Source organism: Salmo salar, chromosome 01, assembly GCF_965601325.2.
Source record: "Salmo salar chromosome 01, fSalSal1, whole genome shotgun sequence".
NCBI lineage: Eukaryota > Metazoa > Chordata > Actinopteri > Salmoniformes > Salmonidae > Salmo > Salmo salar.
Window position 1 is genome coordinate 32,199,263 of NC_138291.1, and position 24,910 is coordinate 32,224,172.

General features: G+C 38.0%; 32 non-coding genes across 32 annotated transcripts; all 32 read left to right on the forward strand.

The window, feature by feature from the left end:
- The first annotated feature begins 20 nt into the window (after positions 1-20).
- Positions 21-93, forward strand: trnar-ucg (transfer RNA arginine (anticodon UCG)). The gene has a single exon. It is a non-coding gene; the product is annotated as a tRNA-Arg (tRNA).
- Positions 94-739: 646 nt separating this feature from the next.
- On the forward strand, positions 740-812 carry trnar-ucg (transfer RNA arginine (anticodon UCG)). The gene has a single exon. It is a non-coding gene; the product is annotated as a tRNA-Arg (tRNA).
- Positions 813-1,455: 643 nt separating this feature from the next.
- On the forward strand, positions 1,456-1,528 carry trnar-ucg (transfer RNA arginine (anticodon UCG)). Its single transcript has one exon. It is a non-coding gene; the product is annotated as a tRNA-Arg (tRNA).
- Positions 1,529-2,174: 646 nt separating this feature from the next.
- trnar-ucg (transfer RNA arginine (anticodon UCG)) lies at positions 2,175-2,247 on the forward strand. Its single transcript has one exon. It is a non-coding gene; the product is annotated as a tRNA-Arg (tRNA).
- A 646-nt stretch (positions 2,248-2,893) lies between these two features.
- trnar-ucg (transfer RNA arginine (anticodon UCG)) lies at positions 2,894-2,966 on the forward strand. The gene has a single exon. It is a non-coding gene; the product is annotated as a tRNA-Arg (tRNA).
- A 646-nt stretch (positions 2,967-3,612) lies between these two features.
- On the forward strand, positions 3,613-3,685 carry trnar-ucg (transfer RNA arginine (anticodon UCG)). The gene has a single exon. It is a non-coding gene; the product is annotated as a tRNA-Arg (tRNA).
- A 646-nt stretch (positions 3,686-4,331) lies between these two features.
- Positions 4,332-4,404, forward strand: trnar-ucg (transfer RNA arginine (anticodon UCG)). Its single transcript has one exon. It is a non-coding gene; the product is annotated as a tRNA-Arg (tRNA).
- A 646-nt stretch (positions 4,405-5,050) lies between these two features.
- On the forward strand, positions 5,051-5,123 carry trnar-ucg (transfer RNA arginine (anticodon UCG)). Its single transcript has one exon. It is a non-coding gene; the product is annotated as a tRNA-Arg (tRNA).
- A 1,362-nt stretch (positions 5,124-6,485) lies between these two features.
- On the forward strand, positions 6,486-6,558 carry trnar-ucg (transfer RNA arginine (anticodon UCG)). The gene has a single exon. It is a non-coding gene; the product is annotated as a tRNA-Arg (tRNA).
- A 643-nt stretch (positions 6,559-7,201) lies between these two features.
- Positions 7,202-7,274, forward strand: trnar-ucg (transfer RNA arginine (anticodon UCG)). The gene has a single exon. It is a non-coding gene; the product is annotated as a tRNA-Arg (tRNA).
- Positions 7,275-8,639: 1,365 nt separating this feature from the next.
- trnar-ucg (transfer RNA arginine (anticodon UCG)) lies at positions 8,640-8,712 on the forward strand. The gene has a single exon. It is a non-coding gene; the product is annotated as a tRNA-Arg (tRNA).
- Positions 8,713-10,077: 1,365 nt separating this feature from the next.
- Positions 10,078-10,150, forward strand: trnar-ucg (transfer RNA arginine (anticodon UCG)). The gene has a single exon. It is a non-coding gene; the product is annotated as a tRNA-Arg (tRNA).
- Positions 10,151-10,792: 642 nt separating this feature from the next.
- On the forward strand, positions 10,793-10,865 carry trnar-ucg (transfer RNA arginine (anticodon UCG)). Its single transcript has one exon. It is a non-coding gene; the product is annotated as a tRNA-Arg (tRNA).
- Positions 10,866-11,511: 646 nt separating this feature from the next.
- trnar-ucg (transfer RNA arginine (anticodon UCG)) lies at positions 11,512-11,584 on the forward strand. The gene has a single exon. It is a non-coding gene; the product is annotated as a tRNA-Arg (tRNA).
- A 646-nt stretch (positions 11,585-12,230) lies between these two features.
- On the forward strand, positions 12,231-12,303 carry trnar-ucg (transfer RNA arginine (anticodon UCG)). The gene has a single exon. It is a non-coding gene; the product is annotated as a tRNA-Arg (tRNA).
- A 646-nt stretch (positions 12,304-12,949) lies between these two features.
- On the forward strand, positions 12,950-13,022 carry trnar-ucg (transfer RNA arginine (anticodon UCG)). Its single transcript has one exon. It is a non-coding gene; the product is annotated as a tRNA-Arg (tRNA).
- Positions 13,023-13,664: 642 nt separating this feature from the next.
- Positions 13,665-13,737, forward strand: trnar-ucg (transfer RNA arginine (anticodon UCG)). Its single transcript has one exon. It is a non-coding gene; the product is annotated as a tRNA-Arg (tRNA).
- Positions 13,738-14,383: 646 nt separating this feature from the next.
- On the forward strand, positions 14,384-14,456 carry trnar-ucg (transfer RNA arginine (anticodon UCG)). Its single transcript has one exon. It is a non-coding gene; the product is annotated as a tRNA-Arg (tRNA).
- A 646-nt stretch (positions 14,457-15,102) lies between these two features.
- Positions 15,103-15,175, forward strand: trnar-ucg (transfer RNA arginine (anticodon UCG)). Its single transcript has one exon. It is a non-coding gene; the product is annotated as a tRNA-Arg (tRNA).
- A 646-nt stretch (positions 15,176-15,821) lies between these two features.
- On the forward strand, positions 15,822-15,894 carry trnar-ucg (transfer RNA arginine (anticodon UCG)). Its single transcript has one exon. It is a non-coding gene; the product is annotated as a tRNA-Arg (tRNA).
- A 643-nt stretch (positions 15,895-16,537) lies between these two features.
- trnar-ucg (transfer RNA arginine (anticodon UCG)) lies at positions 16,538-16,610 on the forward strand. Its single transcript has one exon. It is a non-coding gene; the product is annotated as a tRNA-Arg (tRNA).
- Positions 16,611-17,252: 642 nt separating this feature from the next.
- Positions 17,253-17,325, forward strand: trnar-ucg (transfer RNA arginine (anticodon UCG)). Its single transcript has one exon. It is a non-coding gene; the product is annotated as a tRNA-Arg (tRNA).
- A 646-nt stretch (positions 17,326-17,971) lies between these two features.
- trnar-ucg (transfer RNA arginine (anticodon UCG)) lies at positions 17,972-18,044 on the forward strand. Its single transcript has one exon. It is a non-coding gene; the product is annotated as a tRNA-Arg (tRNA).
- Positions 18,045-18,687: 643 nt separating this feature from the next.
- Positions 18,688-18,760, forward strand: trnar-ucg (transfer RNA arginine (anticodon UCG)). The gene has a single exon. It is a non-coding gene; the product is annotated as a tRNA-Arg (tRNA).
- A 646-nt stretch (positions 18,761-19,406) lies between these two features.
- Positions 19,407-19,479, forward strand: trnar-ucg (transfer RNA arginine (anticodon UCG)). Its single transcript has one exon. It is a non-coding gene; the product is annotated as a tRNA-Arg (tRNA).
- A 643-nt stretch (positions 19,480-20,122) lies between these two features.
- Positions 20,123-20,195, forward strand: trnar-ucg (transfer RNA arginine (anticodon UCG)). The gene has a single exon. It is a non-coding gene; the product is annotated as a tRNA-Arg (tRNA).
- A 642-nt stretch (positions 20,196-20,837) lies between these two features.
- On the forward strand, positions 20,838-20,910 carry trnar-ucg (transfer RNA arginine (anticodon UCG)). The gene has a single exon. It is a non-coding gene; the product is annotated as a tRNA-Arg (tRNA).
- Positions 20,911-21,556: 646 nt separating this feature from the next.
- trnar-ucg (transfer RNA arginine (anticodon UCG)) lies at positions 21,557-21,629 on the forward strand. The gene has a single exon. It is a non-coding gene; the product is annotated as a tRNA-Arg (tRNA).
- Positions 21,630-22,271: 642 nt separating this feature from the next.
- On the forward strand, positions 22,272-22,344 carry trnar-ucg (transfer RNA arginine (anticodon UCG)). The gene has a single exon. It is a non-coding gene; the product is annotated as a tRNA-Arg (tRNA).
- Positions 22,345-22,990: 646 nt separating this feature from the next.
- On the forward strand, positions 22,991-23,063 carry trnar-ucg (transfer RNA arginine (anticodon UCG)). The gene has a single exon. It is a non-coding gene; the product is annotated as a tRNA-Arg (tRNA).
- A 646-nt stretch (positions 23,064-23,709) lies between these two features.
- Positions 23,710-23,782, forward strand: trnar-ucg (transfer RNA arginine (anticodon UCG)). The gene has a single exon. It is a non-coding gene; the product is annotated as a tRNA-Arg (tRNA).
- Positions 23,783-24,425: 643 nt separating this feature from the next.
- trnar-ucg (transfer RNA arginine (anticodon UCG)) lies at positions 24,426-24,498 on the forward strand. The gene has a single exon. It is a non-coding gene; the product is annotated as a tRNA-Arg (tRNA).
- The last annotated feature ends 412 nt before the right edge of the window (positions 24,499-24,910 follow it).

Consider the following 24,910-nt stretch of genomic DNA (forward strand, 5'->3'; position numbering starts at 1 on the left):
ATATAGGTGTATATGACGTAGACTGCGTGGCCTAATGGATAAGGCGTCTGACTTCGAATCAGAAGATTGAGGGTTCGAGTCCCTTCCTGGTCGTTTAAATTGAATAGCTCAGGTCATTTGGAAATGTTTAAAATTTCCCGAAATAAGGTGTTGTTCTTGTTTCTTTGAAAAGCTAGGACATTGTTATGCAACTTTAATAATCTTAAGACTTCGTGGCCTGAGAAACATTGTGTTTGATTCTGTAGCACAAGATTGAACGATCGAGCCTCTTCCTACTTGTCAAAAATCACCATCTTTCCTCATTCGGACAGGTTCAAAATGTTGATGTCTATTGTTGGAAAGCAAAGTCTGTATGTTGTCATATTGGAGAAACTTGAGTAGTTAGCCTGGCATAGTGGAGAATGTGCCTACCTTCTAATCACAATATCGACGGGTCGAGTCTCTTTGTGATCGTTTAATTTCATTAGCTCAGCTAATTTGGAAATGTTCTTAGTTTCCCGAAATAAGGCTTTGTTCTTGTTGCATTGAAAAGCTCGGACATTGTTATTCAACTTTAATAATCAAAGACTGCAAGGCCTGAGAAATATTCTGTCTGATTCTGCATCGCAAGATGGAGTGATAGAGTGTCTTCGTACTTGTTAAATATCACTAGCTTTCCTCATTCGGACAGGTTCACAATTTTGATGTCTATTGTTGCAAAGCAAAATCTGTATGATGTCATATAGGTCTATATGATGTAGACTGCGTGGCCTAATGGATAAGGCGTCTGACTTCGAATCAGAAGATTGAGGGTTCGAGTCCCTTCGTGGTCGTTTAAATTGAACAGCTCAGATCATTTGGAAATGTTTAAAATTTCCCGAAATAAGGTGTTGTTCTTTCTTTGAAAAGCTAGGACATTGTTATGCAACTTTAATAATCTTAAGACTTCGAGGCCTGAGAAACATTGTGTTTGATTCTGTAGCACAAGATTGAACGATCGAGCCTCTTCGTTCTTGTCAAAAATCACCATCTTTCCTCATTCGGACAGGTTCAAAATGTTGATGTCTATTGTTGGAAAGCAAAGTCTGTATGTTGTCATATTGGAGAAACTTGAGTAGTTAGCCTGGCATAGTGGAGAATGTGCCTACCTTCTAATCACAATATTGACGGGTCGAGTCTCTTTGTGATCGTTTAATTTCATTAGCTCAGCTAATTTGGAAATGTTCTTAGTTTCCCGAAATAAGGCTTTGTTCTTGTTGCATTGAAAAGCTCGGACATTGTTATTCAACTTTAATAATCAAAGACTGCAAGGCCTGAGAAATATTCTGTCTGATTCTGCATCGCAAGATGGAGTGATAGAGTGTCTTCGTACTTGTTAAATATCACTAGCTTTCCTCATTCGGACAGGTTCACAATTTTGATGTCTATTGTTGCAAAGCAAAATCTGTATGATGTCATATAGGTCTATATGATGTAGACTGCGTGGCCTAATGGATAAGGCGTCTGACTTCGAATCAGAAGATTGAGGGTTCGAGTCCCTTCGTGGTCGTTTAAATTGAATAGCTCAGGTCATTTGGAAATGTTTAAAATTTCCCGAAATAAGGTGTTGTTCTTGTTTCTTTGAAAAGCTAGGACATTGTTATGCAACTTTAATAATCTTAAGACTTCGTGGCCTGAGAAACATTGTGTTTGATTCTGTAGCACAAGATTGAACGATCGAGCCTCTTCCTACTTGTCAAAAATCACCATCTTTCCTCATTCGGACAGGTTCAAAATGTTGATGTCTATTGTTGGAAAGCAAAGTCTGTATGTTGTCATATTGGAGAAACTTGAGTAGTTAGCCTGGCATAGTGGAGAATGTGCCTACCTTCTAATCACAATATTGACGGGTCGAGTCTCTTTGTGATGGTTTAATTTCATTAGCTCAGCTAATTTGGAAATGTTCTTAGTTTCCCGAAATAAGGCTTTGTTCTTGTTGCATTGAAAAGCTCGGACATTGTTATTCAACTTTAATAATCAAAGACTGCAAGGCCTGAGAAATATTCTGTCTGATTCTGCATCGCAAGATGGAGTGATAGAGTGTCTTCGTACTTGTTAAATATCACTAGCTTTCCTCATTCGGACAGGTTCACAATTTTGATGTCTATTGTTGCAAAGCAAAATCTGTATGATGTCATATAGGTGTATATGATGTAGACTGCGTGGCCTAATGGATAAGGCGTCTGACTTCGAATCAGAAGATTGAGGGTTCGAGTCCCTTCGTGGTCGTTTAAATTGAATAGCTCAGGTCATTTGGAAATGTTTAAAATTTCCCGAAATAAGGTGTTGTTCTTGTTTCTTTGAAAAGCTAGGACATTGTTATGCAACTTTAATAATCTTAAGACTTCGTGGCCTGAGAAACATTGTGTTTGATTCTGTAGCACAAGATTGAACGATCGAGCCTCTTCCTACTTGTCAAAAATCACCATCTTTCCTCATTCGGACAGGTTCAAAATGTTGATGTCTATTGTTGGAAAGCAAAGTCTGTATGTTGTCATATTGGAGAAACTTGAGTAGTTAGCCTGGCATAGTGGAGAATGTGCCTACCTTCTAATCACAATATTGACGGGTCGAGTCTCTTTGTGATCGTTTAATTTCATTAGCTCAGCTAATTTGGAAATGTTCTTAGTTTCCCGAAATAAGGCTTTGTTCTTGTTGCATTGAAAAGCTCGGACATTGTTATTCAACTTTAATAATCAAAGACTGCAAGGCCTGAGAAATATTCTGTCTGATTCTGCATCGCAAGATGGAGTGATAGAGTGTCTTCGTACTTGTTAAATATCACTAGCTTTCCTCATTCGGACAGGTTCACAATTTTGATGTCTATTGTTGCAAAGCAAAATCTGTATGATGTCATATAGGTGTATATGATGTAGACTGCGTGGCCTAATGGATAAGGCGTCTGACTTCGAATCAGAAGATTGAGGGTTCGAGTCCCTTTGTGGTCGTTTAAATTGAATAGCTCAGGTCATTTGGAAATGTTTAAAATTTCCCGAAATAAGGTGTTGTTCTTGTTTCTTTGAAAAGCTAGGACATTGTTATGCAACTTTAATAATCTTAAGACTTCGAGGCCTGAGAAACATTGTGTTTGATTCTGTAGCACAAGATTGAACGATCGAGCCTCTTCGTACTTGTCAAAAATCACCATCTTTCCTCATTCGGACAGGTTCAAAATGTTGATGTCTATTGTTGGAAAGCAAAGTCTGTATGTTGTCATTTTGGAGAAACTTGAGTAGTTAGCCTGGCGTAGTGGAGAATGTGCCTACCTTCTAATCACAATATTGACGGGTCGAGTCTCTTTGTGATCGTTTAATTTCATTAGCTCAGCTAATTTGGAAATGTTCTTAGTTTCCCGAAATATGGCTTTGTTCTTGTTGCATTGAAAAGCTCGGACATTGTTATTCAACTTTAATAATCAAAGACTGCAAGGCCTGAGAAATATTCTGTCTGATTCTGCATCGCAAGATGGAGTGATAGAGTGTCTTCGTACTTGTTAAATATCACTAGCTTTCCTCATTCGGACAGGTTCACAATTTTGATGTCTATTGTTGCAAAGCAAAATCTGTATGATGTCATATAGGTGTATATGATGTAGACTGCGTGGCCTAATGGATAAGGCGTCTGACTTCGAATCAGAAGATTGAGGGTTCGAGTCCCTTCGTGGTCGTTTAAATTGAATAGCTCAGGTCATTTGGAAATGTAAAAAATTTCCCGAAATAAGGTGTTGTTCTTCTTTCTTTGAAAAGCTAGGACATTGTTATGCAACTTTAATAATCTTAAGACTTCGTGGCCTGAGAAACATTGTGTTTGATTCTGTAGCACAAGATTGAACGATCGAGCCTCTTCCTACTTGTCAAAAATCACCATCTTTCCTCATTCGGACAGGTTCAAAATGTTGATGTCTATTGTTGGAAAGCAAAGTCTGTATGTTGTCATATTGGAGAAACTTGAGTAGTTAGCCTGGCATAGTGGAGAATGTGCCTACCTTCTAATCACAATATTGACGGGTCGAGTCTCTTTGTGATCGTTTAATTTCATTAGCTCAGCTAATTTGGAAATGTTCTTAGTTTCCCGAAATAAGGCTTTGTTCTTGTTGCATTGAAAAGCTCGGACATTGTTATTCAACTTTAATAATCAAAGACTGCAAGGCCTGAGAAATATTCTGTCTGATTCTGCATCGCAAGATGGAGTGATAGAGTGTCTTCGTACTTGTTAAATATCACTAGCTTTCCTCATTCGGACAGGTTCACAATTTTGATGTCTATTGTTGCAAAGCAAAATCTGTATGATGTCATATAGGTGTATATGATGTAGACTGCGTGGCCTAATGGATAAGGCGTCTGACTTCGAATCAGAAGATTGAGGGTTCGAGTCCCTTCGTGGTCGTTTAAATTGAATAGCTCAGGTCATTTGGAAATGTTTAAAATTTCCCGAAATAAGGTGTTGTTCTTGTTTCTTTGAAAAGCTAGGACATTGTTATGCAACTTTAATAATCTTAAGACTTCGTGGCCTGAGAAACATTGTGTTTGATTCTGTAGCACAAGATTGAACCATCGAGCCTCTTCCTACTTGTCAAAAATCACCATCTTTCCTCATTCGGACAGGTTCAAAATGTTGATGTCTATTGTTGGAAAGCAAAGTCTGTATGTTGTCATATTGGAGAAACTTGAGTAGTTAGCCTGGCATAGTGGAGAATGTGCCTACCTTCTAATCACAATATTGACGGGTCGAGTCTCTTTGTGATCGTTTAATTTCATTAGCTCAGCTAATTTGGAAATGTTCTTAGTTTCCCGAAATAAGGCTTTGTTCTTGTTGCATTGAAAAGCTCGGACATTGTTATTCAACTTTAATAATCAAAGACTGCAAGGCCTGAGAAATATTCTGTCTGATTCTGCATCGCAAGATGGAGTGATAGAGTGTCTTCGTACTTGTTAAATATCACTAGCTTTCCTCATTCGGACAGGTTCACAATTTTGATGTCTATTGTTGCAAAGCAAAATCTGTATGATGTCATATAGGTGTATATGATGTAGACTGCGTGGCCTAATGGATAAGGCGTCTGACTTCGAATCAGAAGATTGAGGGTTCGAGTCCCTTCGTGGTCGTTTAAATTGAATAGCTCAGGTCATTTGGAAATGTTTAAAATTTCCCGAAATAAGCTGTTGTTCTTGTTTCTTTGAAAAGCTAGGACATTGTTATGCAACTTTAATAATCTTAAGACTTCGTGGCCTGAGAAACATTGTGTTTGATTCTGTAGCACAAGATTGAACGATCGAGCCTCTTCCTACTTGTCAAAAATCACCATCTTTCCTCATTCGGACAGGTTCAAAATGTTGATGTCTATTGTTGGAAAGCAAAGTCTGTATGTTGTCATATTGGAGAAACTTGAGTAGTTAGCCTGGCATAGTGGAGAATGTGCCTACCTTCTAATCACAATATTGACGGGTCGAGTCTCTTTGTGATCGTTTAATTTCATTAGCTCAGCTAATTTGGAAATGTTCTTAGTTTCCCGAAATAAGGCTTTGTTCTTGTTGCATTGAAAAGCTCGGACATTGTTATTCAACTTTAATAATCAAAGACTGCAAGGCCTGAGAAATATTCTGTCTGATTCTGCATCGCAAGATGGAGTGATAGAGTGTCTTCGTACTTGTTAAATATCACTAGCTTTCCTCATTCGGACAGGTTCACAATTTTGATGTCTATTGTTGCAAAGCAAAATCTGTATGATGTCATATAGGTGTATATGATGTAGACTGCGTGGCCTAATGGATAAGGCGTCTGACTTCGAATCAGAAGATTGAGGGTTCGAGTCCTTCTGGTCGTTTAAATTGAATAGCTCAGGTCATTTGGAAATGTTTAAAATTTCCCGAAATAAGGTGTTGTTCTTGTTTCTTTGAAAAGCTAGGACATTGTTATGCAACTTTAATAATCTTAAGACTTCGTGGCCTGAGAAACATTGTGTTTGATTCTGTAGCACAAGATTGAACGATCGAGCCTCTTCCTACTTGTCAAAAATCACCATCTTTCCTCATTCGGACAGGTTCAAAATGTTATGTCTATTGTTGGAAAGCAAAGTCTGTATGTTGTCATATTGGAGAAACTAGAGTAGTTAGCCTGGCATAGTGGAGAATGTGCCTACCTTCGAATCACAATATTGACGGGTCGAGTCTCTTTGTGATCGTTTAATTTCATTAGCTCAGCTAATTTGGAAATGTTCTTAGTTTCCCGAAATAAGGCTTTGTTCTTGTTGCATTGAAAAGCTCGGACATTCTTATTCAACTTTAATAATCAAAGACTGCAAGGCCTGAGAAATATTCTGTCTGATTCTGCATCGCAAGATGGAGTGATAGAGTGTCTTCGTACTTGTCAAATATCACTAGCTTTCCTCATTCGGACAGGTTCACAATTTTGATGTCTATTGTTGCAAAGCAAAATCTGTATGATGTCATATAGGTGTATATGATGTAGACTGCGTGGCCTAATGGATAAGGCGTCTGACTTCGAATCAGAAGATTGAGGGTTCGAGTCCCTTCGTGGTCGTTTAAATTGAATAGCTCAGGTCATTTGGAAATGTTTAAAATTTCCCGAAATAAGGTGTTGTTCTTGTTTCTTTGAAAAGCTAGGACGTTGTTATGCAACTTTAATAATCTTAAGACTTCGTGGCCTGAGAAACATTGTGTTTGATTCTGTAGCACAAGATTGAACGATCGAGCCTCTTCCTACTTGTCAAAAATCACCATCTTTCCTCATTCGGACAGGTTCAAAATGTTGTCTATTGTTGGAAAGCAAAGTCTGTATGTTGTCATATTGGAGAAACTAGAGTAGTTAGCCTGGCATAGTGGAGAATGTGCCTACCTTCTAATCACAATATTGACGGGTCGAGTCTCTTTGTGATCGTTTAATTTCATTAGCTCAGCTAATTTGGAAATGTTCTTAGTTTCCCGAAATAAGGCTTTGTTCTTGTTGCATTGAAAAGCTCGGACATTGTTATTCAACTTTAATAATCAAAGACTGCAAGGCCTGAGAAATATTCTGTCTGATTCTGCATCGCAAGATGGAGTGATAGAGTGTCTTCGTACTTGTTAAATATCACTAGCTTTCCTCATTCGGACAGGTTCACAATTTTGATGTCTATTGTTGCAAAGCAAAATCTGTATGATGTCATATAGGTGTATATGATGTAGACTGCGTGGCCTAATGGATAAGGCGTCTGACTTCGAATCAGAAGATTGAGGGTTCGAGTCCCTTCGTGGTCGTTTAAATTGAATAGCTCAAGTCATTTGGAAATGTTTAAAATTTCCCGAAATAAGGTGTTGTTCTTGTTTCTTTGAAAAGCTAGGACATTGTTATGCAACTTTAATAATCTTAAGACTTCGTGGCCTGAGAAACATTGTGTTTGATTCTTTAGCACAAGATTGAACGATCGAGCCTCTTCCTACCTGTCAAACATCACCATCTTTCCTCATTCGGACAGGTTCAAAATGTTGATGTCTATTGTTGGAAAGCAAAGTCTGTATGTTGTCATATTGGAGAAACTTGAGTAGTTAGCCTGGCATAGTGGAGAATGTGCCTACCTTCTAATCACAATATTGACGGGTCGAGTGTCTTTGTGATCGTTTAATTTCATTAGCTCAGCTAATATGGAAATGTTCTTAGTTTCCCGAAATAAGGCTTTGTTCTTGTTGCATTGAAAAGCTCTGACATTTTTATTCAACTTTAATAATCAAAGACTGCAAGGCCTGAGAAATATTCTGTCTGATTCTGCATCGCAAGATGGAGTGATAGAGTGTCTTCGTACTTGTTAAATATCACTAGCTTTCCTCATTCGGACAGGTTCACAATTTTGATGTCTATTGTTGCAAAGCAAAATCTGTATGATGTCATATAGGTGTATATGATGTAGACTGCGTGGCCTAATGGATAAGGCGTCTGACTTCGAATCAGAAGATTGAGTGTTGGAGTCCCTTCGTGGTCGTTTAAATTGAACAGCTCAGATCATTTGGAAATGTTTAAAATTTGCCGAAATAAGGTGTTGTTCTTCTTTCTTTGAAAATCTAGGACATTGTTATGCAACTTTAATAATCTTAAGAATTCGAGGCCTGAGAAACATTGTTTTTGATTCTGTAGCACAAGATTGAACGATCGAGCCTCTTCGTTCTTGTCAAAAATCACCATCTTTGCTCATTCGGACAGGTTCAAAATGTTGATGTCTATTGTTGGAAAGCAAAGTCTGTATGTTGTCATATTAGAGAAACTTGAGTAGTTAGCCTGGCATAGTGGAGAATGTGCCTACCTTCGAATTACAATATTGACGGGTCGAGTCTCTTTGTGATCGTTTAATTTCATTAGCTCAGCTAATTTGGAAATGTTCTTAGTTTCTCGAAATAAGGCTTTTTTCTTGTTGCATTGAAAAGCTCGGACATTCTTATTCAACTTTAATAATCAAAGACTGCAAGGCCTGAGAAATATTCTGTCTGATTCTGCATCGCAAGATGGAGTGATAGAGTGTCTTCGTACTTGTCAAATATCACTAGCTTTCCTCATTCGGACAGGTTCACAATTTTGATGTCTATTGTTGCAAAGCAAAATCTGTATGATGTCATATAGGTTTATATGATGTAGACTGCGTGGCCTAATGGATAAGGCGTCTGACTTCGAATCAGAAGATTGAGGGTTCGAGTCCCTTCGTGGTCGTTTGAATTGAATTGCTCAGGTCATTTGGAAATGTTTAAAATTTCCCGAAATAAGCTGTTGTTCTTGTTTCTTTGAAAAGCTAGGACATTGTTATGCAACTTTAATAATCTTAAGACTTCGTGGCCTGAGAAACATTGTGTTTGATTCTGTAGCACAAGATTGAACGATCGAGCCTCTTCCTACTTGTCAAAAATCACCATCTTTCCTCATTCGGACAGGTTCAAAATGTTGATGTCTATTGTTGGAAAGCAAAGTCTGTATGTTGTCATATTGGAGAAACTTGAGTAGTTAGCCTGGCATAGTGGAGAATGTGCCTACCTTCTAATCACAATATTGACTGGTCGAGTCTCTTTGTGATCGTTTAATTTCATTAGCTCAGCTAATTTGGAAATGTTATTAGTTTCTCGAAATAAGGCTTTTTTCTTGTTGCATTGAAAAGCTCGGACATTGTTATTCAACTTTAATAATCAAAGACTGCAAGGCCTGAGAAATATTCTGTCTGATTCTGCATCGCAAGATGGAGTGATAGAGTGTCTTCGTACTTGTTAAATATCACTAGCTTTCCTCATTCGGACAGGTTCACAATTTTGATGTCTATTGTTGCAAAGCAAAATCTGTATGATGTCATATAGGTGCATATGATGTAGACTGCGTGGCCTAATGGATAAGGTGTCTGACTTCAAATCAGAAGATTGAGTGTTCGAGTCCTTTCGTGGTCGTTTAAATTGAATAGCTCAGGTCATTTGGAAATGTTTAAAATTTCCCGAAATAAGGTGTTGTTCTTGTTTCTTTGAAAAGCTAGGACATTGTTATGCAACTTTAATAATCTTAAGACTTCGTGGCCTGAGAAACATTGTGTTTGATTCTGTAGAACAAGATTGAACGATCGAGCCTCTTCCTACTTGTCAAAAATCACCATCTTTCCTCATTCGGACAGGTTCAAAATGTTGATGTCTATTGTTGGAAAGCAAAGTCTGTATGTTGTCATATTGGAGAAACTTGAGTAGTTAGCCTGGCATAGTGGAGAATGTGCCTACCTTCTAATCACAATATCGACGGGTCGAGTCTCTTTGTGATCGTTTAATTTCATTAGCTCAGCTAATTTGGAAATGTTCTTAGTTTCCCGAAATAAGGCTTTGTTCTTGTTGCATTGAAAAGCTCGGACATTGTTATTCAACTTTAATAATCAAAGACTGCAAGGCCTGAGAAATATTCTGTCTGATTCTGCATCGCAAGATGGAGTGATAGAGTGTCTTCGTACTTGTTAAATATCACTAGCTTTCCTCATTCGGACAGGTTCACAATTTTGATGTCTATTGTTGCAAAGCAAAATCTGTATGATGTCATATAGGTCTTTATGATGTAGACTGCGTGGCCTAATGGATAAGGCGTCTGACTTCGAATCAGAAGATTGAGGGTTCGAGTCCCTTCGTGGTCGTTTAAATTGAACTGCTCAGATCATTTGGAAATGTTTAAAATTTCCCGAAATAGGTGTTGTTCTTTCTTTGAAAAGCTAGGACATTGTTATGCAACTTTAATAATCTTAAGACTTCGAGGCCTGAGAAACATTGTGTTTGATTCTGTAGCACAAGATTGAACAATCGAGCCTCTTCGTTCTTGTCAAAAATCACCATCTTTCCTCATTCGGACAGGTTCAAAATGTTCATGTCTATTGTTGGAAAGCAAAGTCTGTATGTTGTCATATTGGAGAAACTTGAGTAGTTAGCCTGGCATAGTGGAGAATGTGCCTACCTTCTAATCACAATATTGACGGGTCGAGTCTCTTTGTGATCGTTTAATTTCATTAGCTCAGCTAATTTGGAAATGTTCTTAGTTTCCCGAAATAAGGCTTTGTTCTTGTTGCATTGAAAAGCTCGGACATTGTTATTCAACTTTAATAATCAAAGACTGCAAGGCCTGAGAAATATTCTGTCTGATTCTGCATCGCAAGATGGAGTGATAGAGTGTCTTCGTACTTGTTAAATATCACTAGCTTTCCTCATTCGGACAGGTTCACAATTTTGATGTCTATTGTTGCAAAGCAAAATCTGTATGATGTCATATAGGTGTATATGATGTAGACTGCGTGGCCTAATGGATAAGGCGTCTGACTTCGAATCAGAAGATTGAGGGTTCGAGTCCCTTCGTGGTCGTTTAAATTGAATAGCTCAGGTCATTTGGAAATGTTTAAAATTTCCCGAAATAAGGTGTTGTTCTTGTTTCTTTGAAAAGCTAGGACATTGTTATGCAACTTTAATAATCTTAAGACTTCGTGGCCTGAGAAACATTGTGTTTGATTCTGTAGCACAAGATTGAACGATCGAGCCTCTTCCTACTTGTCAAAAATCACCATCTTTCCTCATTCGGACAGGTTCAAAATGTTGATGTCTATTGTTGGAAAGCAAAGTCTGTATGTTGTCATATTGGAGAAACTTGAGTAGTTAGCCTGGCATAGTGGAGAATGTGCCTACCTTCTAATCACAATATTGACGGGTCGAGTCTCTTTGTGATCGTTTAATTTCATTAGCTCAGCTAATTTGGAAATGTTCTTAGTTTCTCGAAATAAGGCTTTGTTCTTGTTGCATTGAAAAGCTCGGACATTGTTATTCAACTTTAATAATCAAAGACTGCAAGGCCTGAGAAATATTCTGTCTGATTCTGCATCGCAAGATGGAGTGATAGAGTGTCTTCGTACTTGTTAAATATCACTAGCTTTCCTCATTCGGACAGGTTCACAATTTTGATGTCTATTGTTGCAAAGCAAAATCTGTATGATGTCATATAGGTGTATATGATGTAGACTGCGTGGCCTAATGGATAAGGCGTCTGACTTCGAATCAGAAGATTGAGGGTTCGAGTCCCTTCGTGGTCGTTTAAATTGAATAGCTCAGGTCATTTGGAAATGTTTAAAATTTCCCGAAATAAGCTGTTGTTCTTGTTTCTTTGAAAAGCTAGGACATTGTTATGCAACTTTAATAATCTTAAGACTTCGTGGCCTGAGAAACATTGTGTTTGATTCTGTAGCACAAGATTGAACGATCGAGCCTCTTCCTACTTGTCAAAAATCACCATCTTTCCTCATTCGGACAGGTTCAAAATGTTGATGTCTATTGTTGGAAAGCAAAGTCTGTATGTTGTCATATTGGAGAAACTTGAGTAGTTAGCCTGGCATAGTGGAGAATGTGCCTACCTTCTAATCACAATATTGACTGGTCGAGTCTCTTTGTGATCGTTTAATTTCATTAGCTCAGCTAATTTGGAAATGTTATTAGTTTCTCGAAATAAGGCTTTTTTCTTGTTGCATTGAAAAGCTCGGACATTGTTATTCAACTTTAATAATCAAAGACTGCAAGGCCTGAGAAATATTCTGTCTGATTCTGCATCGCAAGATGGAGTGATAGAGTGTCTTCGTACTTGTTAAATATCACTAGCTTTCCTCATTCGGACAGGTTCACAATTTTGATGTCTATTGTTGCAAAGCAAAATCTGTATGATGTCATATAGGTGTATATGATGTAGACTGCGTGGCCTAATGGATAAGGCGTCTGACTTCGAATCAGAAGATTGAGGGTTCGAGTCCCTTCGTGGTCGTTTAAATTGAATAGCTCAGGTCATTTGGAAATGTTTAAAATTTCCCGAAATAAGGTGTTGTTCTTGTTTCTTTGAAAAGCTAGGACATTGTTATGCAACTTTAATAATCTTAAGACTTCGTGGCCTGAGAAACATTGTGTTTGATTCTGTAGCACAAGATTGAACGATCGAGCCTCTTCCTACTTGTCAAAAATCACCATCTTTCCTCATTCGGACAGGTTCAAAATGTTGATGTCTATTGTTGGAAAGCAAAGTCTGTATGTTGTCATATTGGAGAAACTTGAGTAGTTAGCCTGGCATAGTGGAGAATGTGCCTACCTTCTAATCACAATATTGACGGGTCGAGTCTCTTTGTGATCGTTTAATTTCATTAGCTCAGCTAATTTGGAAATGTTCTTAGTTTCCCGAAATAAGGCTTTGTTCTTGTTGCATTGAAAAGCTCGGACATTGTTATTCAACTTTAATAATCAAAGACTGCAAGGCCTGAGAAATATTCTGTCTGATTCTGCATCGCAAGATGGAGTGATAGAGTGTCTTCGTACTTGTTAAATATCACTAGCTTTCCTCATTCGGACAGGTTCACAATTTTGATGTCTATTGTTGCAAAGCAAAATCTGTATGATGTCATATAGGTCTTTATGATGTAGACTGCGTGGCCTAATGGATAAGGCGTCTGACTTCGAATCAGAAGATTGAGGGTTCGAGTCCCTTCGTGGTCGTTTAAATTGAACAGCTCAGATCATTTGGAAATGTTTAAAATTTCCCGAAATAGGTGTTGTTCTTTCTTTGAAAAGCTAGGACATTGTTATGCAACTTTAATAATCTTAAGACTTCGAGGCCTGAGAAACATTGTGTTTGATTCTGTAGCACAAGATTGAACAATCGAGCCTCTTCGTTCTTGTCAAAAATCACCATCTTTCCTCATTCGGACAGGTTCAAAATGTTCATGTCTATTGTTGGAAAGCAAAGTCTGTATGTTGTCATATTGGAGAAACTTGAGTAGTTAGCCTGGCATAGTGGAGAATGTGCCTACCTTCTAATCACAATATTGACGGGTCGAGTCTCTTTGTGATCGTTTAATTTCATTAGCTCAGCTAATTTGGAAATGTTCTTAGTTTCCCGAAATAAGGCTTTGTTCTTGTTGCATTGAAAAGCTCGGACATTGTTATTCAACTTTAATAATCAAAGACTGCAAGGCCTGAGAAATATTCTGTCTGATTCTGCATCGCAAGATGGAGTGATAGAGTGTCTTCGTACTTGTTAAATATCACTAGCTTTCCTCATTCGGACAGGTTCACAATTTTGATGTCTATTGTTGCAAAGCAAAATCTGTATGATGTCATATAGGTGTATATGATGTAGACTGCGTGGCCTAATGGATAAGGCGTCTGACTTCGAATCAGAAGATTGAGGGTTCGAGTCCCTTCGTGGTCGTTTAAATTGAATAGCTCAGGTCATTTGGAAATGTTTAAAATTTCCCGAAATAAGGTGTTGTTCTTGTTTCTTTGAAAAGCTAGGACATTGTTATGCAACTTTAATAATCTTAAGACTTCGTGGCCTGAGAAACATTGTGTTTGATTCTGTAGCACAAGATTGAACGATCGAGCCTCTTCCTACTTGTCAAAAATCACCATCTTTCCTCATTCGGACAGGTTCAAAATGTTGATGTCTATTGTTGGAAAGCAAAGTCTGTATGTTGTCATATTGGAGAAACTTGAGTAGTTAGCCTGGCATAGTGGAGAATGTGCCTACCTTCTAATCACAATATTGACGGGTCGAGTCTCTTTGTGATCGTTTAATTTCATTAGCTCAGCTAATTTGGAAATGTTCTTAGTTTCCCGAAATATGGCTTTGTTCTTGTTGCATTGAAAAGCTCGGACATTGTTATTCAACTTTAATAATCAAAGACTGCAAGGCCTGAGAAATATTCTGTCTGATTCTGCATCGCAAGATGGAGTGATAGAGTGTCTTCGTACTTGTTAAATATCACTAGCTTTCCTCATTCGGACAGGTTCACAATTTTGATGTCTATTGTTGCAAAGCAAAATCTGTATGATGTCATATAGGTGTATATGATGTAGACTGCGTGGCCTAATGGATAAGGCGTCTGACTTCGAATCAGAAGATTGAGTGTTCGAGTCCCTTCGTGGTCGTTTAAATTGAATAGCTCAGGTCATTTGGAAATGTTTAAAATTTCCCGAAATAAGGTGTTGTTCTTGTTTCTTTGAAAAGCTAGGACATTGTTATGCAACTTTAATAATCTTAAGACTTCGAGGCCTGAGAAACATTGTGTTTGATTCTGTAGCACAAGATTGAACGATCGAGCCTCTTCCTACTTGTCAAAAATCACCATCTTTCCTCATTCGGACAGGTTCAAAATGTTGATGTCTATTGTTGGAAAGCAAAGTCTGTATGTTGTCATATTGGAGAAACTTGAGTAGTTAGCCTGGCATAGTGGAGAATGTGCCTACCTTCGAATCACAATATTGACGGGTCGAGTCTCTTTGTGATCGTTTAATTTCATTAGCTCAGCTAATTTGGAAATGTTCTTAGTTTCTCGAAATAAGGCTTTTTTCTTGTTGCATTGAAAAGCTCGGACATTGTTATTCAACTTTAATAATCAAAGACTGCAAGGCCTGAGAAATATTCTGTCTGATTCTGCATCGCAAGATGGAGTGATAGAGTGTCTTCGTACTTGTTAAATATCACTAGCTTTCCTCATTCGGACAGGTTCACAATTTTGATGTCTATTGTTGCAAAGCAAAATCTGTATGATGTCATATAGGTGTATATGATGTAGACTGTGTGGCCTAATGGATAAGGCGTCTGACTTCGAATCAGAAGATTGAGGGTTCGAGTCCCTTCGTGGTCGTTTAAATTGAATAGCTCAGGTCATTTGGAAATGTTTAAAATTTCCAGAAATAAGGTTTTGTTCTTGTTTCTTTGAAAAGCTAGGACATTGTTATGCAACTTTAATAATCTTAAGACTTCGAGGCCTGAGAAACATTGTGTTTGATTCTGTAGCACAAGATTGAACGATCGAGCCTCTTCGTACTTGTCAAAAATCACCATCTTTCCTCATTCGGACAGGTTCAAAATGTTGATGTCTATTGTTGGAAAGCAAAGTCTGTATGTTGTCATTTTGGAGAAACTTGAGTAGTTAGCCTGGCGTAGTGGAGATTGTGCCTACCTTCTAATCACAATATTGACGGGTCGAGGCTCTTTGTGATCGTTTAATTTCATTAGCTCAGCTAATTTGGAAATTTTCTTAGTTTCCCGAAATATGGCTTTGTTCTTGTTGCATTGAAAAGCTCGGACATTGTTATTCAACTTTAATAATCAAAGACTGCAAGGCCTGAGAGATATTCTGTCTGATTCTGCATCGCAAGATGGAGTGATAGAGTGTCTTCGTACTTGTTAAATATCACTAGCTTTCCTCATTCGGACAGGTTCACAATTTTGATGTCTATTGTTGCAAAGCAAAATCTGTATGATGTCATATAGGTGTATATGATGTAGACTGCGTGGCCTAATGGATAAGGCGTCTGACTTCGAATCAGAAGATTGAGGGTTCGAGTCCCTTCGTGGTCGTTTAAATTGAATAGCTCAGGTCATTTGGAAATGTTTAAAATTTCCCGAAATAAGGTGTTCTTGTTTCTTTGAAAAGCTAGGACATTGTTATGCAACTTTAATAATCTTAAGACTTCGTGGCCTGAGAAACATTGTGTTTGATTCTGTAGCACAAGATTGAACGATCGAGCCTCTTCCTACTTGTCAAAAATCACCATCTTTCCTCATTCGGACAGGTTCAAAATGTTGATGTCTATTGTTGGAAAGCAAAGTCTGTATGTTGTCATATTGGAGAAACTTGAGTAGTTAGCCTGGCATAGTGGAGAATGTGCCTACCTTCTAATCACAATATTGACTGGTCGAGTCTCTTTGTGATCGTTTAATTTCATTAGCTCAGCTAATTTGGAAATGTTCTTAGTTTCTCGAAATAAGGCTTTTTTCTTGTTGCATTGAAAAGCTCGGACATTGTTATTCAACTTTAATAATCAAAGACTGCAAGGCCTGAGAAATATTCTGTCTGATTCTGCATCGCAAGATGGAGTGATAGAGTGTCTTCGTACTTGTTAAATATCACTAGCTTTCCTCATTCGGACAGGTTCACAATTTTGATGTCTATTGTTGCAAAGCAAAATCTGTATGATGTCATATAGGTGCATATGATGTAGACTGCGTGGCCTAATGGATAAGGCGTCTGACTTCGAATCAGAAGATTGAGGGTTCGAGTCCCTTCGTGGTCGTTTAAATTGAACAGCTCAGATCATTTGGAAATGTTTAAAATTTCCCGAAATAGGTGTTGTTCTTTCTTTGAAAAGCTAGGACATTGTTATGCAACTTTAATAATCTTAAGACTTCGAGGCCTGAGAAACATTGTGTTTGATTCTGTAGCACAAGATTGAACGATCGAGCCTCTTCGTTCTTGTCAAAAATCACCATCTTTCCTCATTCGGACAGGTTCAAAATGTTCATGTCTATTGTTGGAAAGCAAAGTCTGTATGTTGTCATATTGGAGAAACTTGAGTAGTTAGCCTGGCATAGTGGAGAATGTGCCTACCTTCTAATCACAATATTGACGGGTCGAGTCTCTTTGTGATCGTTTAATTTCATTAGCTCAGCTAATTTGGAAATGTTCTTAGTTTCCCGAAATAAGGCTTTGTTCTTGTTGCATTGAAAAGCTCGGACATTGTTATTCAACTTTAATAATCAAAGACTGCAAGGCCTGAGAAATATTCTGTCTGATTCTGCATCGCAAGATGGAGTGATAGAGTGTCTTCGTACTTGTTAAATATCACTAGCTTTCCTCATTCGGACAGGTTCACAATTTTGATGTCTATTGTTGCAAAGCAAAATCTGTATGATGTCATATAGGTGTATATGATGTAGACTGCGTGGCCTAATGGATAAGGCGTCTGACTTCGAATCAGAAGATTGAGGGTTCGAGTCCCTTCGTGGTCGTTTAAATTGAATAGCTCAGGTCATTTGGAAATGTTTAAAATTTCCAGAAATAAGGTTTTGTTCTTGTTTCTTTGAAAAGCTAGGACATTGTTATGCAACTTTAATAATCTTAAGACTTCGAGGCCTGAGAAACATTGTGTTTGATTCTGTAGCACAAGATTGAACGATCGAGCCTCTTCGTACTTGTCAAAAATCACCATCTTTCCTCATTCGGACAGGTTCAAAATGTTGATGTCTATTGTTGGAAAGCAAAGTCTGTATGTTGTCATTTTGGAGAAACTTGAGTAGTTAGCCTGGCGTAGTGGAGATTGTGCCTACCTTCTAATCACAATATTGACGGGTCGAGGCTCTTTGTGATCGTTTAATTTCATTAGCTCAGCTAATTTGGAAATTTTCTTAGTTTCCCGAAATATGGCTTTGTTCTTGTTGCATTGAAAAGCTCGGACATTGTTATTCAACTTTAATAATCAAAGACTGCAAGGCCTGAGAGATATTCTGTCTGATTCTGCATCGCAAGATGGAGTGATAGAGTGTCTTCGTACTTGTTAAATATCACTAGCTTTCCTCATTCGGACAGGTTCACAATTTTGATGTCTATTGTTGCAAAGCAAAATCTGTATGATGTCATATAGGTGTATATGATGTAGACTGCGTGGCCTAATGGATAAGGCGTCTGACTTCGAATCAGAAGATTGAGGGTTCGAGTCCCTTCGTGGTCGTTTAAATTGAATAGCTCAGCTCATTTGGAAATGTTTAAAATTTCCCGAAATAAGGTGTTCTTGTTTCTTTGAAAAGCTAGGACATTGTTATGCAACTTTAATAATCTTAAGACTTCGTGGCCTGAGAAACATTGTGTTTGATTCTGTAGCACAAGATTGAACGATCGAGCCTCTTCCTACTTGTCAAAAATCACCATCTTTCCTCATTCGGACAGGTTCAAAATGTTGATGTCTATTGTTGGAAAGCAAAGTCTGTATGTTGTCATATTGGAGAAACTTGAGTAGTTAGCCTGGCATAGTGGAGAATGTGCCTACCTTCTAATCACAATATTGACTGGTCGAGTCTCTTTGTGATCGTTTAATTTCATTAGCTCAGCTAATTTGGAAATGTTCTTAGTTTCTCGAAATAAGGCTTTGTTCTTGTTGCATTGAAAAGCTCGGACATTGTTATTCAACTTTAATAATCAAAGACTGCAAGGCCTGAGAAATATTCTGTCTGATTCTGCATCGCAAGATGGAGTGATAGAGTGTCTTCGTACTTGTTAAATATCACTAGCTTTCCTCATTCGGACAGGTTCACAATTTTGATGTCTATTGTTGCAAAGCAAAATCTGTATGATGTCATATAGGTGCATATGATGTAGACTGCGTGGCCTAATGGATAAGGCGTCTGACTTCGAATCAGAAGATTGAGGGTTCGAGTCCCTTCGTGGTCGTTTAAATTGAATAGCTCAGGTCATTTGGAAATGTTTAAAATTTCCAGAAATAAGGTTTTGTTCTTGTTTCTTTGAAAAGCTAGGACATTGTTATGCAACTTTAATAATCTTAAGACTTCGAGGCCTGAGAAACATTGTGTTTGATTCTGTAGCACAAGATTGAACGATCGAGCCTCTTCGTACTTGTCAAAAATCACCATCTTTCCTCATTCGGACAGGTTCAAAATGTTGATGTCTATTGTTGGAAAGCAAAGTCTGTATGTTGTCATTTTGGAGAAACTTCAGTAGTTAGCCTGGCGTAGTGGAGATTGTGCCTACCTTCTAATCACAATATTGACGGGTCGAGGCTCTTTGTGATCGTTTAATTTCATTAGCTCAGCTAATTTGGAAATTTTCTTAGTTTCCCGAAATATGGCTTTGTTCTTGTTGCATTGAAAAGCTCGGACATTGTTATTCAACTTTAATAATCAAAGACTGCAAGGCCTGAGAGATATTCTGTCTGATTCTGCATCGCAAGATGGAGTGATAGAGTGTCTTCGTACTTGTTAAATATCACTAGCTTTCCTCATTCGGACAGGTTCACAATTTTGATGTCTATTGTTGCAAAGCAAAATCTGTATGATGTCATATAGGTGTATATGATGTAGACTGCGTGGCCTAATGGATAAGGCGTCTGACTTCGAATCAGAAGATTGAGGGTTCGAGTCCCTTCGTGGTCGTTTAAATTGAATAGCTCAGCTCATTTGGAAATGTTTAAAATTTCCCGAAATAAGGTGTTCTTGTTTCTTTGAAAAGCTAGGACATTGTTATGCAACTTTAATAATCTTAAGACTTCGTGGCCTGAGAAACATTGTGTTTGATTCTGTAGCACAAGATTGAACGATCGAGCCTCTTCCTACTTGTCAAAAATCACCATCTTTCCTCATTCGGACAGGTTCAAAATGTTGATGTCTATTGTTGGAAAGCAAAGTCTGTATGTTGTCATATTGGAGAAACTTGAGTAGTTAGCCTGGCATAGTGGAGAATGTGCCTACCTTCTAATCACAATATTGACTGGTCGAGTCTCTTTGTGATCGTTTAATTTCATTAGCTCAGCTAATTTGGAAATGTTATTAGTTTCTCGAAATAAGGCTTTTTTCTTGTTGCATTGAAAAGCTCGGACATTGTTATTCAACTTTAATAATCAAAGACTGCAAGGCCTGAGAAATATTCTGTCTGATTCTGCATCGCAAGATGGAGTGATAGAGTGTCTTCGTACTTGTTAAATATCACTAGCTTTCCTCATTCGGACAGGTTCACAATTTTGATGTCTATTGTTGCAAAGCAAAATCTGTATGATGTCATATAGGTGCATATGATGTAGACTGCGTGGCCTAATGGATAAGGCGTCTGACTTCGAATCAGAAGATTGAGGGTTCGAGTCCCTTCGTGGTCGTTTAAATTGAACAGCTCAGATCATTTGGAAATGTTTAAAATTTCCCGAAATAGGTGTTGTTCTTTCTTTGAAAAGCTAGGACATTGTTATGCAACTTTAATAATCTTAAGACTTCGAGGCCTGAGAAACATTGTGTTTGATTCTGTAGCACAAGATTGAACGATCGAGCCTCTTCGTTCTTGTCAAAAATCACCATCTTTCCTCATTCGGACAGGTTCAAAATGTTCATGTCTATTGTTGGAAAGCAAAGTCTGTATGTTGTCATATTGGAGAAACTTGAGTAGTTAGCCTGGCATAGTGGAGAATGTGCCTACCTTCTAATCACAATATTGACGGGTCGAGTCTCTTTGTGATCGTTTAATTTCATTAGCTCAGCTAATTTGGAAATGTTCTTAGTTTCCCGAAATAAGGCTTTGTTCTTGTTGCATTGAAAAGCTCGGACATTGTTATTCAACTTTAATAATCAAAGACTGCAAGGCCTGAGAAATATTCTGTCTGATTCTGCATCGCAAGATGGAGTGATAGAGTGTCTTCGTACTTGTTAAATATCACTAGCTTTCCTCATTCGGACAGGTTCACAATTTTGATGTCTATTGTTGCAAAGCAAAATCTGTATGATGTCATATAGGTGTATATGATGTAGACTGCGTGGCCTAATGGATAAGGCGTCTGACTTCGAATCAGAAGATTGAGGGTTCGAGTCCCTTCGTGGTCGTTTAAATTGAATAGCTCAGGTCATTTGGAAATGTTTAAAATTTCCCGAAATAAGGTGTTGTTCTTGTTTCTTTGAAAAGCTAGGACATTGTTATGCAACTTTAATAATCTTAAGACTTCGTGGCCTGAGAAACATTGTGTTTGATTCTGTAGCACAAGATTGAACGATCGAGCCTCTTCCTACTTGTCAAAAATCACCATCTTTCCTCATTCGGACAGGTTCAAAATGTTGATGTCTATTGTTGGAAAGCAAAGTCTGTATGTTGTCATATTGGAGAAACTTGAGTAGTTAGCCTGGCATAGTGGAGAATGTGCCTACCTTCTAATCACAATATTGACTGGTCGAGTCTCTTTGTGATCGTTTAATTTCATTAGCTCAGCTAATTTGGAAATGTTATTAGTTTCTCGAAATAAGGCTTTTTTCTTGTTGCATTGAAAAGCTCGGACATTGTTATTCAACTTTAATAATCAAAGACTGCAAGGCCTGAGAAATATTCTGTCTGATTCTGCATCGCAAGATGGAGTGATAGAGTGTCTTCGTACTTGTTAAATATCACTAGCTTTCCTCATTCGGACAGGTTCACAATTTTGATGTCTATTGTTGCAAAGCAAAATCTGTATGATGTCATATAGGTGTATATGATGTAGACTGCGTGGCCTAATGGATAAGGCGTCTGACTTCGAATCAGAAGATTGAGGGTTCGAGTCCCTTCGTGGTCGTTTAAATTGAACAGCTCAGATCATTTGGAAATGTTTAAAATTTCCCGAAATAGGTGTTGTTCTTTCTTTGAAAAGCTAGGACATTGTTATGCAACTTTAATAATCTTAAGACTTCGAGGCCTGAGAAACATTGTGTTTGATTCTGTAGCACAAGATTGAACGATCGAGCCTCTTCGTTCTTGTCAAAAATCACCATCTTTCCTCATTCGGACAGGTTCAAAATGTTCATGTCTATTGTTGGAAAGCAAAGTCTGTATGTTGTCATATTGGAGAAACTTGAGTAGTTAGCCTGGCATAGTGGAGAATGTGCCTACCTTCTAATCACAATATTGACGGGTCGAGTCTCTTTGTGATCGTTTAATTTCATTAGCTCAGCTAATTTGGAAATGTTCTTAGTTTCCCGAAATAAGGCTTTGTTCTTGTTGCATTGAAAAGCTCGGACATTGTTATTCAACTTTAATAATCAAAGACTGCAAGGCCTGAGAAATATTCTGTCTGATTCTGCATCGCAAGATGGAGTGATAGAGTGTCTTCGTACTTGTTAAATATCACTAGCTTTCCTCATTCGGACAGGTTCACAATTTTGATGTCTATTGTTGCAAAGCAAAATCTGTATGATGTCATATAGGTGTATATGATGTAGACTGCGTGGCCTAATGGATAAGGCGTCTGACTTCGAATCAGAAGATTGAGGGTTCGAGTCCCTTCGTGGTCGTTTAAATTGAATAGCTCAGGTCATTTGGAAAAGTTTAAAATTTCCCGAAATAAGGTGTTGTTCTTGTTTCTTTGAAAAGCTAGGACATTGTTATGCAACTTTAATAATCTTAAGACTTCGTGGCCTGAGAAACATTGTGTTTGATTCTGTAGCACAAGATTGAACGATCGAGCCTCTTCCTACTTGTCAAAAATCACCATCTTTCCTCATTCGGACAGGTTCAAAATGTTGATGTCTATTGTTGGAAAGCAAAGTCTGTATGTTGTCATATTGGAGAAACTTGAGTAGTTAGCCTGGCATAGTGGAGAATGTGCCTACCTTCTAATCACAATATCGACGGGTCGAGTCTCTTTGTGATCGTTTAATTTCATTAGCTCAGCTAATTTGGAAATGTTATTAGTTTCTCGAAATAAGGCTTTTTTGTTGTTGCATTGAAAAGCTCGGACATTGTTATTCAACTTTAATAATCAAAGACTGCAAGGCCTGAGAAATATTCTGTCTGATTCTGCATCGCAAGATGGAGTGATAGAGTGTCTTCGTACTTGTTAAATATCACTAGCTTTCCTCATTCGGACAGGTTCACAATTTTGATGTCTATTGTTGCAAAGCAAAATCTGTATGATGTCATATAGGTGCATATGATGTAGACTGCGTGGCCTAATGGATAAGGCATCTGACTTCGAATCAGAAGATTGAGGGTTCGAGTCCCTTCGTGGTTGTTTAAATTGAACAGCTCAGATCATTTGGAAATGTTTAAAATTTCCCGAAATAAGGTGTTGTTCTTGTTTCTTTGAAAAGCTAGGACATTGTTATGCAACTTTAATAATCTTAAGACTTCGTGGCCTGAGAAACATTGTGTTTGATTCTGTAGCACAAGATTGAACGATCGAGCCTCTTCCTACTTGTCAAAAATCACCATCTTTCCTCATTCGGACAGGTTCAAAATGTTGATGTCTATTGTTGGAAAGCAAAGTCTGTATGTTGTCATATTGGAGAAACTTGAGTAGTTAGCCTGGCATAGTGGAGAATGTGCCTACCTTCGAATCACAATATTGACGGGTCGAGTCTCTTTGTGATCGTTTAATTTCATTAGCTCAGCTAATTTGGAAATGTTCTTAGTTTCCCGAAATAAGGCTTTGTTCTTGTTGCATTGAAAAGCTCGGACATTGTTATTCAACTTTAATAATCAAAGACTGCAAGGCCTGAGAAATATTCTGTCTGATTCTGCATCGCAAGATGGAGTGATAGAGTGTCTTCGTACTTGTTAAATATCACTAGCTTTCCTCATTCGGACAGGTTCACAATTTTGATGTCTATTGTTGCAAAGCAAAATCTGTATGATGTCATATAGGTCTTTATGATGTAGACTGCGTGGCCTAATGGATAAGGCGTCTGACTTCGAATCAGAAGATTGAGGGTTCGAGTCCCTTCGTGGTCGTTTAAATTGAACAGCTCAGATCATTTGGAAATGCTTAAAATTTCCCGAAATAAGGTGTTGTTCTTTCTTTGAAAAGCTAGGACATTGTTATGCAACTTTAATAATCTTAAGACTTCGAGGCCTGAGAAACATTGTGTTTGATTCTGTAGCACAAGATTGAACGATCGAGCCTCTTCGTTCTTGTCAAAAATCACCATCTTTCCTCATTCGGACAGGTTCAAAATGTTCATGTCTATTGTTGGAAAGCAAAGTCTGTATGTTGTCATATTGGAGAAACTTGAGTAGTTAGCCTGGCATAGTGGAGAATGTGCCTACCTTCTAATCACAATATTGACGGGTCGAGTCTCTTTGTGATCGTTTAATTTCATTAGCTCAGCTAATTTGGAAATGTTCTTAGTTTCCCGAAATAAGGCTTTGTTCTTGTTGCATTGAAAAGCTCGGACATTGTTATTCAACTTTAATAATCAAAGACTGCAAGGCCTGAGAAATATTCTGTCTGATTCTGCATCGCAAGATGGAGTGATAGAGTGTCTTCGTACTTGTTAAATATCACTAGCTTTCCTCATTCGGACAGGTTCACAATTTTGATGTCTATTGTTGCAAAGCAAAATCTGTATGATGTCATATAGGTGTATATGATGTAGACTGCGTGGCCTAATGGATAAGGCGTCTGACTTCGAATCAGAAGATTGAGGGTTCGAGTCCCTTCGTGGTCGTTTAAATTGAATAGCTCAGGTCATTTGGAAATGTTTAAAATTTCCCGAAATAAGGTGTTGTTCTTGTTTCTTTGAAAAGCTAGGACATTGTTATGCAACTTTAATAATCTTAAGACTTCGTGGCCTGAGAAACATTGTGTTTGATTCTGTAGCACAAGATTGAACGATCGAGCCTCTTCCTACTTGTCAAAAATCACCATCTTTCCTCATTCGGACAGGTTCAAAATGTTGATCTCTATTGTTGGAAAGCAAAGTCTGTATGTTGTCATATTGGAGAAACTTGAGTAGTTAGCCTGGCATAGTGGAGAATGTGCCTACCTTCTAATCACAATATTGACGGGTCGAGGCTCTTTGTGATCGTTTAATTTCATTAGCTCAGCTAATTTGGAAATGTTCTTAGTTTCCCGAAATA